The following is a 15,043-nucleotide window of genomic DNA, read 5'->3' as shown; positions in this document are numbered from 1 at the left end:
TCTCACGTGTGCGTATTCACACACGTTCCACTCCGTTCAGCTGGGACTCTCTGCATGTATGTGTTTGTGCTCACGAGTATGAGTACATGTTTTGTGGGAAAACACACACACACACACACACACACACACACACACACACCTCCCCTCACTCACACACATCATTACTTACTGTAAAGAACCCCCAGCCCCTGCGGCTGTTGCACTGCAGCCCACCGTAAAGCCTCGTCTCCCGGGCCATTCATAAGCGGTAATGTACGTGTTGGTGCGGAGTAGATCAACATGAGTGGTGGCGCCTTGTATCGCCGGCGAGTTTCCTGAAGACACTACATCTAGCTCCACGCCTCACACCCACTACAGCTCATTTGCATCAGAGTAATATGGTGTTTTACTACAGGCGAGGCCGGAGTGTGATTTGTTGGCGAGATGAGCAGTGAATCAATGATGTGGATATTTGACTTCAAACTCAAATGTCACACAAATGTGTTTTTTTTTTCTCTCTCTCTGTGTGTGTGCCAACATCTGCTGTGTTCATAAATTTGTGAATGACGCACCGGCACATTACTACATAGTTACAGAACATATAGAACATACCGTGCGCGGTGGTAAATCATGGCTGTTGAAAGCCAGTGGTGCAGATTGTACTTTTTGTTATGTCAATTCTCTTCACAGACGGGGTCTAACAGAGAGACCCTTCACTCCTCCTCCTCCTCACCCCACCCCTCCCTGTCAAGGCTCAGCTGCCTTATAAAGCCTGTGCTTTAATGTCAGACAGGCAGCTTCAAACAGTCTGTCTTTCTCTTTCTACATTTCTCATTTCTGTTCTCACCTCGTCTCCCCCCTCCTCTGCCTTTTACGTCTCTGAACACCCCTTTCCTCTCTTTCCATTTTCCTCTCCTCCTCCACATTTGTCCAATATTTTCTGTCCTCACACCTTGCTCTTTTTTGTTCATCTGCCTCTACCTCCTTCTTTCTCATCCCTCCCTCCCAGAGACCGTCTCTCTACCTCTGCCTCCCCTCCATCAGCTTCTCACTCTGGTACACAGCTGTCAGACATGGCAGTGAATCGTATCGCACTGACCAAATCAGAATTCAGTATGAGCAGGCATCTCTTCAAAGCGATTGTGGGCCATTGGTGAGCAGCTGCTTTTGGAGGAGAAACCAGGGCCAGACAGGCAGACAGACAGACAGGCAGATAGACAGGCAGACAGACTGGAGGCAACAGGGACTGAACTTCTTACTGTTCACTGATTTCTCTCTGCTTGGAATTCCTGATTAGTGTGCGTGTTGTAGTTGTTTTTAAAGGAGCAGTTCACTCAAATGAGTGAGGCTGGGCGTCAAGCGTGTGGATGCCATCAGAGACGTGTCTGTGTGACGAAGGTTTGAGAGCAGGGAGGTTGATATCAAGGTTCAGATTGTATGAATGTCCAGAAACATCCATGGCATTATAAGCAAAATGTGTTGGAGCTCAGACCCCCGCTGTCTGTCAACCATCACAGTAGCAGACTGTTCCTTCTCACTTCCACAGGACAATATTACATTTGTGGTAAATACGTTCTACTTAGTTAAGGATGTAGTGGGCTTCAGCAGCCAGGTTGTTGATGAACGCTGTCAAAAGCTGTCTGTATCAAATACTATACAATCTCTTCAGGTGTTATTAATGACAGTCTTTTCCCCTGTGAATCTACCTGTTACTACTGCTATTGCTACTAGTGCTATTTTTTGCGACTACTATCTGTCAATCACTAACACTCGGGAGTACCCGTACTACAAACTCTTCCACCCACTACTATTGAGCAAGTTGATGCATCGTCTTGTCTTCTGCCTGTGATTCTCAGATATTTCCTCTTTTGCCACCGACAGGTTGATAATTTTTCTTTTCAGTGAAATATCTCAACAAATATTGGCTCAGTTGCAGTGAAATTTATGTTCCCTTCAGGATGAATTTTAAGACCATTTGTAAGTAGTTAGACACTTTACTTCAGCAGCAAGAAAAACCACTGTGTCAAATATTCTATTACAGGCACACGTCCTGCTTTCAAAATTAGTCATAATATTATCAGCAGAATTTACCTTAAAGGTGTTTTTTGTAAGTTTTCTCTGCTGCCGAACGTGGTCTCTCTCCGGGAGCTAGTGGTGTTGATTGTAGTTTGACAAGAGCTTCAGTCATTGTTGTCTTTATAATGCAAGAAGTTACAATACGCCCTCTGAGCAGCGCTACATCTTCACAGCAGACTGGAGGCTGCAGTGAGTCGCTATCGGAAAGTGACGAGACTGGCCGGGGCTAGCTGTTTAGCGTGCTTACTTCAGTGGAAGAAACAACATGATAGAGACAAGAGTTAACATTGGTGTTGCTTTCCACCACTGGAGACAGCTGCTGGCGAGTAAAGGAATGAAGTTTGATGCTGAACTTGAAACGTTTTTTCTAGACTGGAAAGTAAACAGCTGTTAACGCTAATGTTGGCTATGTACCAATAGCAACACTTACAAAAAGCTCCGTCAAGTGTGTCCCAGAATGTCCCCTTTCAGGATGTTGCATTATTTGAATTATATTACTGCATTTGTTTCTCATTCATATGTTTTTATTATTTTGGCCGCCCCATTGCAATCAGTGTGGATAGACTAAATTTTAGAAACAGCATCACAAACTACAAGCTTTAAAATGACTTTAAGATTCAACATCTCTCTAAATTTCGACTAAAACTTTATAACCTCCATGAAGTAATGAAAATACTACTATAGATAAATCACTGTATATACAGGGAGACAGTTTAATCATATTTTTAAGATCATATTTTTTGATATATCAATCTACAAAATAACTAGTTACAATATCTGTCAAGTGCAGTGGAGTAAAAGTATAAAGTAGCATAAAATGTAAATACTCGTGAAGTACAAGTACCTCATACAGTACTAAAATTGTACTTCAGTGCACTTTACGTGTCTGTCATAAATATTTTGCAAAAATGTCACCTCCTATAAAATATGCTGTGGATGTCATTTTGAGTCATGAAGGTACCAGTTCTTAAAAACTCAGCCTCTGATCTTGACTTGCGGCCTGTCACTGCACCACAGATGTCACCCCCATAAATTCAGGTGTTTGTTTTTTTGGTTTTTTTTCTGTCCATAAGTCAGTCAGCGGTTTACGTAGGAAGTGAGCATCTCCTGGGGACTAGCTTGGTGGCAGGTGTCTCTGTCTCTGTCACGCTGCCATGTCCTCATCAGTCAGGTTACTGCTAACGTCACACAGTGTAGCTCTGAGACCTGATACTGCAACAGCTCACGTTTATTATACTCTTCCTCTTTATTTATTCATGAACAAACCAACAGCATGTTTGATGTTGTTCAGGGAGAATAAGACTAATAAGATTATGTTATTTTAAATGATTTTAAAAAATGTGAAAAGGTGTGATTTTGAGACCAAGCGATTCATCTTTTTTCTTTTTCATCAGATTCTTTTCAGATGAAGCCATGAGAGAATACTGAGCAGAGGAGGAGCTCAGTGTGATTTGAGTTAACATTACTCGTGTGGTTAGTTAAAGCTTGGATAAAAAACTTTGATGAAGTTAGAAAGCTTTGGGACTTGTGTAAAATCAAAAGACCTTGAGGCCAAATCTTGGCATGTGTGCACATTTTTAAAAGGTTTATATGAAGTCGTCGATTCAGACACACATGAATGCACAAATATGCATCTGCACATAAAGACATCTGCAGTACAAATTCATTTTTATATAAAATGAACCTGGTTGCATTTCAGTCATACACTAAATATTCTGACAGCAGCAGAGCAAAACTTATTGAATGACCCATGTAGTTAAAATTGGGAGTAAGAAAACAGTAATAATGATGTTAATTGATATTAATTAATATTGAGCTCTCAGGTGAACTTTAAAGTCCAATCCCCAGGAATCCTATTGTACTTCTAGTTCGAACAGCCATGAGTTTCAGCAGATTAGTCCTATTCCCACTAAATGGTTAATATATTGCACATGTAATTTTAGCCCCTGTTCTGTTTGTGTGTGGGTTGCAGAGACCATGCAAATACATTATACATCACAATCAATGCATTTCAATACAGTATTTTATTCTACGTTAATATCTGTAGTGTATTGTGGTTTTATGATAATGTAAACTGGCTTTTTTAATTACACTGTATACTTAAAAGCCCAACTAGGGACAAGAGTTGAAAATTAGCAATAAACAACAAACAATAAACTCTGTTTATTAGTTTCATGCATTGTATTGAAGTAAACTATATTAAATTGCATCACCCTTATTAAATAAATAAACTAAACTAAAGAATTACAGCAACAAAACATGCAATGATGTAAGGCTACTGAGCAGATATGAGAGTGGTATCAATATTCTCATCTAACTCACAAAAAAGCAAATAAACATATTTCCCGAAATGTCAATCTATTCTTTTCAGCAAGTCGGACTAGTTCTGTTCCCAAGAGATAGTCAATAGTTTTTGTATATCATCTGTTTTAGAAAAAGGGAAGTGTGTGTGGGTGGCAGAGACCACGACTGCAACGATACATACAGTCATGTAAACATAATTATGTAAGCAGCCGGGAGTAAACTTCTATTGTGTATAAATGCATTTCAATAAGGGAGATCAATATATTTGTCTTAAAATTTTCAAAAGTTTCATAGTCTTAGTATATCCTCTAAACTGGACCAAAGGAACAATGTTTGCGTCAGCCTGAAAAGGTGGTGGTTATAAATAAACCTCTGTGAATCCATGTAACCTGCATCATTGAAAACAGCTCTGCAACTGTTCTCTGCTGACAATATCTGAACTAGATCCCTGACCTCCCTCTGCCCCTCTGATTCCACACACACACACACACACACACACACACACACACACACACACACACACACACACACACACACACACACACACACTGAAAGACCATAACAGCCAGCCTTTGCATGGCCTGTCAGGGCCCCCTTCCCTCTCTCGCACACAGTGACCCCATCCACCATGATTCATCTCCCTGGCAGTGTGAAGTGTAAAGGAGATTATTACCAGTGAAGGGCTCAGCCCCCCCTGAAGATCTACTGCTCTCCTGTCTGCCCTGCAGAGGAAATGGGAAAATATTGCTAATGTTTACAGCCCTGAATGTGTATGTGAGTGTGTGTGTGTTTGTGTGTGTGTGTGGGGGTGGGGGGGTGGGGGGGTGGTCATGTTATGTGCACTGGTAATGCCTGAAGCCTGACCAGCATGGCTAAGCAGCTCTCAGGCTTGTTTAGCATCTAGAAATGTGCTGACTTCAGGGGGTTTCGTGTGCAAATGTTTCTGTATCCCTACGTCTCTCTCTCTCTTTGTGTGTGTGTGTGTGTGTGTGTGTGTGTGTGTGTGTGTGTGGGTATGTCATCATGTGTAAATTTGTTTTTGCACATCAATAAATCCAGCAGGAGTCAGCTGTTGTTGAAGCCTGTGAGCTCCACAGTGTTTCTTTGTTTGCCTCACTTCTTCTGTTCTGACCAAAACAAGACTGAAGCCTATTAAAACTACAGTACCAAACAATCATCACGCTACTTTGATCAGTAAGTCTGCTAAGTGAGAGGGAAGCTGACTAATGTGCTATAAATGAAAACCTATTAGCACATATCATGTAAATTATAGGTCAGTCTCATTATTTGGTAATGAGTTGCAGGGTAGGGGGATTTTTATCGAGACTTCACTCAGTTCACCATTCTCCTTAAATTAACATAAAGATATCGAACAAGTACCTAGAGCAGTAGCTATGATTGCAGTGTGTGCATGTAAATGGTTCGAGCAGGGATGAGCAGAGTCCTCTCTCTGAGGGTGTTAATGTCACAGCCAGATTTGCATACATTCTTAAAGATGAAATCTGATGCAACTTAAGCACCAAAACATGAGGAGGTCGCCCTCCCAATGACATCTTACTGAGTACGGAAATGAACATTACATCCACTCATTATCAGCAGCATAGTTAGATTTGAATTTCTCTGTGAAATTTGTGAAGGACCATTGTTAATAGATCAGTATCAAAGTAACCATATATCAAAAGATCAAAAACAAGATGAAAACCATTTCTTGGTTTTTCTTTCTTTCAGCTCGAGCTCAATGAACGGTGGTGTATGTTGCTTTGTTAGTGACCATTGGTTGTACACTACTTTTCACGATGCATTGCAGCATACTATACTGTACTTACTCTCACTATACATTCAGACAGCACTACAAAATGGCAAACTCACAATATAGTGGCAGCCTATGAGTGTGCAGCCTTTGAGGTTAAATTCTGAGCTAACAACAGTTAAGCTGGATTTATAATCAATGCAAGGGGTCAACAGGGGTCCTGCTGCCTGCTGTAGGTACATGACGCGTAGGTTTTGAGTTATAGTTGTGTTTATATTCCCCACAGAGGCTGTTTTTACATTCTTTCATTTACTCTGTGATGCAGAGCCATGGTGAGCCACACTTAGATTTATAGAACTGTAGTTACATTTAGGTCATTGCTGTATCTCATTTCTGAGATTTTAGAGAAGCAGCCAGAGTCCTGGCACAGAAGCTGAGCGATGCACAGCTGTGGATAGGGCCAGCAAAAAAACATGGGGTAGCCACTAAAAAAATGTCTTAAACTTATATCAGTTGAAGTGTGGTCTTTATTTGGAATATTTCCCCCTCTTTATCTTGCTGTCAAACAGCCCTTTCCTTTGGAACTACAGTTTGTGAAGCGTTGAACAACCGTATTACAATGTACAAGGGCACCTACAGCATGCACCGAATTACTCTGATGATCAGCTGTTGGAGTCAGACAGAGCTAAGCAACCCCAAATTTAATAACCCAAACTATCACTTTAATGTTGTCTTCATTCTCAACAAACTCCACCGGCATCAGAAACATGAAGGGGAAAACAAAGTGACTTTAAGCAGAATTATAGATCCAGGTTTATTCTCACAAATGTTAAAAATGTCAACCTCATGGTGGCGCTAGAGAGGAAAAGTTAGATGATCATCAAAGTCAGTGAGGATTCATCTTTTGGGAACCATGAATGTCTATACAATGTTTGGTGCCAGTCTGTCCAGTAGTGTATAGACTGCATTTCAGACTCTGGACCAACTGACCGACTGACATCGCCAACCCTAGATCCATGCTCTTGGATAAAGATAAAGAATTAAAAGGCATTATTAATCAAGGTGTTATAAACCCCAAATAGATAAAAGTATTGCTTATAAAACCTTTTCCAGTAGCTTTCAGTGATGCAGAGGTCCTCCCTCGCTCTCTGGTATATGTCTATATTGTGTGTCTGTCAGACAGTTTGACTGTGGCAGGCTGATGAAAGCGAAGCTGACCTTGGCTGTCCAGCACAGACACACAGGTCAGACAGATTAGCAGAGATGATAGTGCACCTGGCTGCTGCAGGTCAAAGGTCAACCCTTTCATTTCTTTCTCTCCCTCTGTAAGAGTCCAGAATTGTTTAATTGAAGTAAGCTCTAATCTTCCATGTGTTGGTCAGGATTAACACTGCCCTTTAATGTCAAATCATGTTCTCCTTGAAGTTAAAGAACTGTGATACAAATGCAGCTCAAAGCACACTGAAGGACAATAAAGCACTGAGCAGAACACAGGCTACAGAAACATGATGTACATGGACAACAATGCTGACAGCACTTTATGAGAACAAAATTAACTAAAATTACAGCCTCATGGTTGTCTGCCTCCGCCACTCAGACTAGTTTCAGGTTGCATCCCTGTTTATCCAGAGTCATATAAAATATGAACCATTTGTGTGAAGTTTTGTCATAAAAGTCTTTAAAAAGTCTTGTGTGAGGTCACACTGACCTGGAGTCAGAGTCAAAGTCTAATCCGTTCGTCTTTGAGTCCAAGTGAACATTTGTGCAAAATCCGAAGGGATTCCTTTGAGGAGCTCTGGAGATGTTGCGTTCACAAGGCCAAAACTGTCTTTTGTGAGGACAGCATGACCTTTGACCTTTGACCACCAAAATCTAATAATTTCATCCTTGGTTCTTAGTGAATGTTTGAGCCAAATTTGAAGAAGTTCTGTCAAGGCATTGCTGAGATATCATGTCCACAAGAATTGGACAGACACCCTGAAAACAATATGCCCCTGGCTCTGGCTGTCGCTGGTACGGAGGCATGAAAATGGTCATTTTAATAGAACATAACTTCAACATAAGACAAAACAAAATACATACAAACCAGCCTTTTATGGTGTAAAGCTCAGTCAAGAGGGGAGAAACTCAAACTCTTCATACAGAGAATCAAAAAGAACACATTTGAGCCTTTGAAACTGCTCTCTTGGAGAAAATGTGAGACATATGAGGCATTTTAATAGAGCCTGTTTCAGGTGCATAAATGCCTAATGTTCTCACCAGATTTGGAGAAAGCTCTAGGAAGATGAAGGACATATGTGCCTTAAGGGTTTAAACCAAAAGCACGTCTGAGATGTGGTGCAACGAAGAGGATCTTGAATACTGAAAGTAAAAGGTAGCCAACGCAGGTTTCTGAGGATAACTCTAAATGAGCTGCAGTCCATGAGTGGCTGTAATAGGAAAACCAATTAAAAGGGAAATGCAGTAAAACAGCTCATTCATAATCAGCATTCTGAGTTTTCATAGTCAGATGAGGACAGGGAACCATAAAACCTCTGATCTTTTAAAATATCTCTTGGCAGTGATGCTGTTAAAGTTCATATCGACATCAGTAACAACCCTGAATTTGGTCATTTTTTACATTTTACTTCACTATGTTCTTTGAGTCTCTACAACCCCAACCTGATATCTAGTAGTACTTGATTCTTGTCATTAGCAGACGGTGAAATGGAAAGTTGAGTGATGTCAGCATAAGTATGACAGCCAAGGGTTAGCATGTATGAAGAAGTGCTGGGGTATGTGAAGGTTATGCTCTTCAGGTGTGTGAGTTTATCAAACTGCAACAGCCAGACTTGGATACTCTTTGTCATACTGCCAGCTGTTTGACATGCACAGAAACGTGTCAGTTTGTATGGGTGCTGGTAGCAGCAGCAGCCGAGTCCAGTCAAGCATACAGGTTTGTAGTGCTGAACGATCCCAGCAGCGAGTGTGCTCCACTACAGTGAGCCTTAAGGGAAGAGCTTGTCAGTCACCACCCACCCTGCTGAATGCAGGCTTAACTTTTCCACACAGTGCTCGAGTGAGTTTTAATAAGGTTTAAGGTTGTGTTTCATATTGTAACACATCATATTTATCAGACTAAAAGTCACAGAGTTTGATGATGGAGTTCCAGAGGAGACACAGGGGTAAAGAATATCTATTCCTTTTGTGTAAGTCTGTTTCATTTCACTTTTCAAATCGAACTTGGTCTTTGTAACGGTGATTGTGCTCCTTTTAATTTATTAGACAAAACACAAGCAAATTCAGAAAACATCCTCATCAATTTGACAACACGTGAGCTGCAAATACACACAACACAAAACCAAATATTACAAACGTGCTGCAAATAGCACAGACACAGGGGACACAAAAAAGTGATGAACCCAGCTGGAACGTACTTGTGTTTCAATGCTTTTTGACTTCTGAAGTTAAAAGGATTCAACAGTAAGTGTGAATGTATAACAACACATCCGTGCAGGTGCATCCCAGCTGGGTTCATCACCTTTGTGCTACTTGCATCGCTTTTCTGAATTTGCTTGTGTTTTGTCTGTTTGCATGTGTTTTCTTAAGCTGCAGTGCATTGACCTCTCAGGGCCACCGTACATATGCTATTGCACCTATCTTTTTGTTGCAAAAGCAAAGCTGCATGTTGAAGGTGATCATTTTTTAGATTTTTGCCAGCAAAATGTGTGGCCCGGCTGTTTGGTATTTTTTGATCAGTTGTTTACTATTTCATTTCAGAGGTTACCAGTAGCATCATTGTTTCTGGACTCACTTCCTTCATCCGTTAAAGAACTAGAGGCCTTCCTTTTTGAAGAACGCTGCAGTATTGCTCGACACAGTTGTCTGACAGCAGAGCAAGGAGGACTGGAGCTGAGAAACCTGAGGCTGCTGACTGAATCTGAGCACGGTCTGACAGATGCCACACAGCATTTTCTACTGACTGTACTTCTTTATTAGGACTGAACATAAACCTCAATGTAACTAAAATTTTTAAATGTTAAGTTTGGAAATTTATAATATTTGGATATAATTATATAAATGAAAAAGTTCCCTGTTTATAATTAGTGCCGGGTCCCTGTAATATCTCCCTCATGTATCATCAAGTCTTATATCTAATTATAAATGATGCATAATAGCCTATTAGAGTAACACTCCTCAACTCTAATTGCCTGAGTCATAAGCCATCAAAGCCTTACTATGCACTTTAAAAAGGTGTTACTTCCAGAAAACAACACTCATCATGTGCCTTTTATCAACAGTAACCTTTTAGCAGAAACACACACAGTGTCAGACTGTGTCGCCTCAAGCATGTGTGTAAAGAAGAATGAGGCCACACTGACCAGCGAGGATGCTTTTACTGTAAGTAGTGTGTATTTTAAGAGACTAGATGGGATGGTGGGAAAATAGAAGAAGGAATGGGAATTGGTCCCTTTTTATTTTTTTCCACTTTTCAGTGTCAATTTGACGCTGAACATTTAAAGGCAATGATTTGAAATGTAGCGTGCCTCAGTCACTTTACCTCATAGACTGTGTATAAAGATAGACATAGCCTCTGTGACATCATCTATAGGTTTCTGAAGAGGTGTTTTGAAGCTCAGAGTGAGCTGCTCTACTGTCGCCATCTTGGCAGTACCTGACTCCGCCTAACTCCCAGCTAATCCCAAAATGGGCAAAGAGGTGGGGCTTGTGTGGAGAGAGACTTCGGTGATTACCAGTTTGTGTCACTTATAGCGGCACACCCTCAGTTATGCATATATTTTAAGCCTTAATAAAATTCAAACTGGTGAGTTAAATAAACGTTCAGTTGTCATGAAGGAGGAAATTGGCTATAGAGACCAAAACAGTTTTTGTACCAGGCTGTAAACATGTTTGTTTCTACTGTAAAGTTGGCTGTTTTAACATGGGAGTCTATGGGGGTTGACTCACTGTTGGAGCCAGACTCCAGTGGTCATCCGAGGAACTGCAGTATTTGGCACTTCTGCTGGATTTTCAGTGTTCAAGTTGAAAAGCAAATGAAGAAATGCTGCTCCTCTATGAAATACAGATGTCTAAAAACATCCTTTTTTGTATCTACATTCATTGTCAAGTCGATACTTTGTAGAAGAGGGCTTTTTACTTTGTTTTCCTCCTGTTCTCTCACCTCCTGCAGGAAGCGCTTGGGGAACTGCAAAACAGTAATTCACCTCACTGCTACATCACTGTTAATAAGCTCTGAAGGAAGTTAAACTGTATACTAAGGCCTCTGAAAACTTCAAATGTTACATTGTTTTTTTATATTAACTATGAATTACTAAATAAGCATAAATCAGTGTTAAAATTTGGATTAAAAAAATCCATAAATATTTTCAAGAGTTTATTCTCATAAACTAAAGCTAATCTGCTTTATCAGGACTGTGTGGGTGTGGTCCAATCACATTTGATTGACAGTGACCTGGAAAAGTAAACAAACCACAGCACAACTGTCAACCGACTTTGACTGAAGCGGTACTAAGTCCAGAAACCCAGCACTAGTGCACAGAAATATGTAGCTCAACCTGTTTTCCATTTCATTTATGTCCAGATTAAATCAGTGAGAAGTGCACAGATAAAACAAAAAGTAACTAAAAAACACACCAAATCTCTCACATCAAACACCCCAGACTGTTCCAACTTTGGCAGAAAATGTTGTTTTCATGTGCTGCTCAAAACAATTTCATTGAGAAAATTGTTTTTAGTGCCTTCACTTTGAGAAATCCATTCTTTTCCATTTGCTCAAATGCTTCTCAAACGTGTGTTCTATTTAAAATCTGCCTGATTTTCTTTGCCCCATCTGATTTCCAGTTTCCAGTTTCCACAGCTCTCAGCAGGTATCCTGATGAGTACAATTTTATTACTACTGATACAAATGATCGCCAAAGCAAAAAAATAAGACCCAGGTTGCTGTAAACTGGAATTATAATTTAATCCTGGCGCTGATAGTACCCAGATCTACCAACTGTGCTGCATGGTGATACAAGGTGAGATGAAACAGTACTGATTATATGTTTAGAGCATAATCATTTTCTCTGCAAAGCGACTACTTGAAACAAAAGAGGAGAAACAAGCCCTCCGGCTTCACATTGTGCACTCAGGGGTGCTGTGTGTGTTAAATAGACGTCCACCTGCAAAGACGATTTTGTAGAAAACAATATGGTTCCTCGAGTCATCAAACACACGCACACTCACACACACACATTAAACCCCACCAGTAGAACTAATCATACCTCCTCGTAATCACTGGCCGTGACATAATGTGTCTACATCTAATAACTAATCTGTGCTGCAGTATATTAACATCAGGTCCTCTGAGAGCCCCCCTGCTGTTGACACAGCGGGGGCCTCATCTTCTTCCCTCTAACACTGACCCTGGGTCAGCCTTATGGAATGTCCACTCTCCTGCCATTACAACTCCATTATGCTGTCCTTTTATTGCCCATTCAGCACCTTGACCGGCTCTGTGGCCGCCTGTAACATGATAACAGCTCTCCTTCTTATTCTCCATCTGGCTCTCTCTCTTTTTCTTTTTATCCATCCGTCGTTCTCGCCCGGTCTCTGACTCTACTTTCTCTCCACTGCTCTGTCGCTCAGTGACACTCTCCCCCAGTTTATTTGCTGATGCTGATTGCCTCTGTAATGCACTGAAAATGTCCTGGGTGGATATTCAGAGCGAATTGCTTCATGTTGTGTTGCTGTAGGGCAAAAACTAACTGGACTGGGGAGGCAGGCTGAGGCCTCCACGGTGTGGGGGGAAAATAATGACGGAGGCTGCTAATGGGCCTCACTGTTAGGCTCCAGTTTTTGCTGTTACAGCACAGAAAAAGCTGTGGCATGATAGTATTATGTATTCAGTGCAGTGTGATGAAGCCCCTGGGTGTAAACTCACTTGTAAATTAAACTACCTCTTCAGATTCATCTGGATGGATCAGAGTCTCAGAGTCAGATATCACTGCAGACTACTGCCCAAAATGATCCCAGTGATACATTTCTGGTCCTACTTTTAGGGCTAGGAGTAAAAGGATTTTATCAACTCTCTTAAAGACGCCCTCCAATGTTTAACCTTGTTAACATCCATATGTTACAATACAAGACATATCATGACAAAAATAAACACACCACCATGACTGAGTGTTTCCACCTTGAACTGCAGTGAACCAATGACAGTCTCATAAAAACAGATTCAGACAGACGGGATTTCATACGTCACAAACCTAAGGAACCAATCCCGTCAACTTTCGCGGACAGCGGCAGGGCTGAATAAACCAACATTTTGTCAGTACAGAGAGTGAGAGTTGTGTCAGACATTGCTAGTTACATGCTACCACCCAACATAAACAAATAGAAGATGCTAACTCCGCTACCCATTCTGATACGTCTGCTAGTCACCGATTTTGGGGTAGAAGAGACTCCTCATCTGAGTCTGGGTCTGACTCAGCACTGTGGCTGAGTGTAGCATCGTGATACTCTCTGCTCTTTCACTGGTCAACTTAGCGCAAGTAGTGGTGGTGGGCGTGGCACAAGGCCTGATCCCGATTTTTTATATTAGATTTTTTTCACTTTTTAGTGGGAAAACCATGTTAAAAATATTAATCATTTAACTTTACCTTTCGAAAATTACTCTTACCTCTGCTGATATGTAGGAATGTGCCAGAAGTCGAGAAGTGATTATTACAAATGTTCCTGTAAAGAGATGCCAGGAGCTTGAAGAGAGATTCAATGAGAGGACAGATGTTCTGAGATAGCTTGATGACAATAAGCTTATTGAACGATCATTTTTACATGAACGGAATAATATTTGAGACTGACCTTGTGTCAGGATAACAAATGCTGTCCCTGCATGTCCTCACGACGTTACACAACAGGGAAAATGCAGGTTTGCAACAGTGATGAGTCAGAGCCACAGTTTTGGCAGCAATAAATAAAACTTTGTGCCTATACGCGTCATAAAGATAATGTGCAGGGCGAAGGACAGGAGACTAAAACTTATTTGAACACAATCATGTCCCCCTGGCTGGATGTCAGCTGCATAATGACTCATGTCTCAACTCAATTACAGCAGGTAAAATGTTTTTATAAGGTATTATATCTTATTATTTTTTATTTAGGCTCTTTCAAATAATAGCTCAGGCTAATATGCACTATAAAATATATTTTTATATTGTTATGGTGTATTCCCCAGGACTATGTGACTACAGACAAAAATAAAAAGCTAGTACTGATGTACATGTCGGGCAGACAGTTAAGAAGGGGTGTAGCTGATAGGGGGATTGGAGGAGAAGTGTTCTTCATGGAGTTGTGCACCACAGCATACAGAAGATTTTCAACATGTGTCTGTGTAATGCATGTCTCACTCACCAAGAGCTGTCTCCAGTGGTGGAAAGGAACACCAATGTTAACTCTTGTCTCTATGATGTCTTTTCTTCTACTGCAGTTAGCATACTAAACAGCTAGCTCCAACCCGTCTCGTTACTTTCCAATAGTGACTCACTGTAGCCTCCGATCTGCCCTGAAGACGTAGCGCTGCTCAGCAGATGTATTATAACCCCCTTGTCTTGTAAACGCAATAATGGTCAAAGCTCTTGTCAAGTGACAATCACCACCACCCGCTTCCAGCAAGAAACCACATTCGGCGGCAGAGAAAACTTAAAAATAGCCCCCATGTGATTATACTGGCTTCATATTTTCGTATCTATAACCAAGTTATTTGCCTAAACATGTAAAACCTACACATAATAAAGTTGTGCTCATTATCTTATTGTCTTATTATCATAAAACTTAATTTCTACTTTGCCGCTGTGAGTTTTGTAAAAGAGAGATGTCACACTCTCTCAGAGGAGTCGTCCTTCTCCTTGCCAACAGAAAGTGTAGGACGCTTCATAAATAACCCTCTGGGGTAAG

The 15,043-nt window shown here is 40.9% G+C and overlaps 1 protein-coding gene across 1 annotated transcript in view; it reads left to right on the top strand.

Annotated features, from left to right (window-relative positions):
• LOC130167050 (endonuclease V-like) overlaps nucleotides 1–15,043 on the top strand; it is a 63,713-nt gene that overhangs the window by 48,005 nt on the left and 665 nt on the right. The window lies entirely within an intron of this gene.

This window comes from Seriola aureovittata, chromosome 3, assembly GCF_021018895.1.
Source record: "Seriola aureovittata isolate HTS-2021-v1 ecotype China chromosome 3, ASM2101889v1, whole genome shotgun sequence".
In the NCBI taxonomy this organism is placed as follows: domain Eukaryota; kingdom Metazoa; phylum Chordata; class Actinopteri; order Carangiformes; family Carangidae; genus Seriola; species Seriola aureovittata.
This window is presented reverse-complemented; position numbering and strand designations above follow the sequence as displayed.